The sequence below is a fragment of the Amphimedon queenslandica genome, unplaced genomic scaffold (genome assembly GCF_000090795.2).
Source record: "Amphimedon queenslandica unplaced genomic scaffold, v1.1 AMPQUscaffold_12912, whole genome shotgun sequence".
NCBI classification, from domain to species: Eukaryota; Metazoa; Porifera; class Demospongiae; order Haplosclerida; family Niphatidae; genus Amphimedon; species Amphimedon queenslandica.
This window is the reverse complement of record NW_003546852.1, coordinates 14,828-16,417: the sequence shown is the minus strand read 5'-3', so window position 1 is coordinate 16,417 and position 1,590 is coordinate 14,828. Positions and strand designations below refer to the sequence as shown.

The 1,590-nt window shown below is 31.4% G+C and overlaps 1 protein-coding gene across 2 annotated transcripts in view; it reads right to left on the bottom strand.

The window, feature by feature from the left end:
• Window positions 1–1,590, bottom strand: part of LOC105314448 (serine/threonine-protein phosphatase 4 regulatory subunit 1-like) — a 29,323-nt gene that overhangs the window by 13,985 nt on the left and 13,748 nt on the right. The window lies entirely within an intron of this gene.

Genomic DNA, 1,590 nt, shown 5'->3' with positions numbered 1-1,590 from the left:
TTATTATTATGTAAAATAGGAGGTTTTTTGATGATGTTATTTTTCTGACATTGGCTCATTTTTTAAAATTGGCCATAACTCAAAAAGTTTTAGTCGGAATCAGCTCAAACTTTCTACACAGCATAAGGACATCAATAAGGATCAGAAAATGTAATAAAAATTGAGAGTGATTTCGGAGCCATTTTTCGGAAAAAACCATGGGCTATATATAGCCTTGGGTATTTTTCAAATTTTGGCCAATTTTAAAAAATAGCCGTAACTTGAAAAATTAAAGTCAGAATCAGCTGAAACTTTCTACAGAGTATAAGGACATCAATATGTAAAATTGAGGTTGATTACTCAAACTGCAATATAAGTACATTAATGGACACACATTCACAGTATGTACAGGTATGTACGAGTATCAGGAAATGTAATATCAATTTGGATGTATTTCTGAAATCAAAGCTACAATCATGATTTATTGTAAATAGTAATATTGATATAAATTGACCACACAAAATAACAAAACACATCAAAGAAGAGTCATCAAATGAATAATTAATCCAGTGAAATGTGTGGGACTGCTATATACTGATGATATCTGATACACTTTGAACTTCCTCTGGAAAAATTAGTAACTATTTCATGTCATTTGTAACCATGTTCCTGTACATGTGTATACTAGTATATACAGTATGTACTGGGGGAATATTGGAGGGAATTAACTTTGGAGTTTTGGTATCATTAATATAAATTTGCTACTTTTCATTCAATATACATGTGTACTGATACATGTATACTGACAATAGTATAAGTGGGTTTATTGTTGGGTTGCAAATTTCACAGATTCCTTCCTGATTTGTGAAAATAAAATCTGCAAAAATCAATTTAATATGGTACTGCATAGCACGTGGTAGAATTCATAAAATTAAAATCAGCATTTTAGTAATTTTAGTAGATTTTGTGATGAAACATATTTCCTCAAAAAAACCACTTATACAGTATATTAATAATAACGGCTATATTAAAATTAAACCACAAAATCAAACCTCAAAATTAAACGGCTATACGGTATGTACAATAGCATATGGTCAAGTACCTTGTATTACTGCAGACAAGTTAACTTAATACTATTAATTAAAACTTAATTAAAAATAGAGTTTTACAAATATATAATCACCATTCTGTGGTTGGAAAATCAGCAATATACACTTGCTACCCCCCCCCCCAATGTACTGATAATATGTACCTTTATATTAACAATAGCATAAGTACATGTACCTTGTATTGTGCTCATAACACATTGTTTGTTAGTTTATTTAATGTACAGTAGGTGGGGCATAGGAGTATCTACTGATGATGGACCCACGATGCTATCATACAATAAATGAGCTATTTAACGCAACCCAATGAACTGGGAAAGGTTATAGGTCTTGAAATTCGTCATCTGTAAACTCGTCAAAATTTTTGGAAGGACTGCATTCGTGTGGTCCCAATATTTAAAAATTAACATACAAACAACTACTTATACAAGGGTTCTGGTTCACATACAAATTCTAAAAGTGGGGGGAGGGGGCTCATTTCGGAAACCATGCATGCATAAGTTTG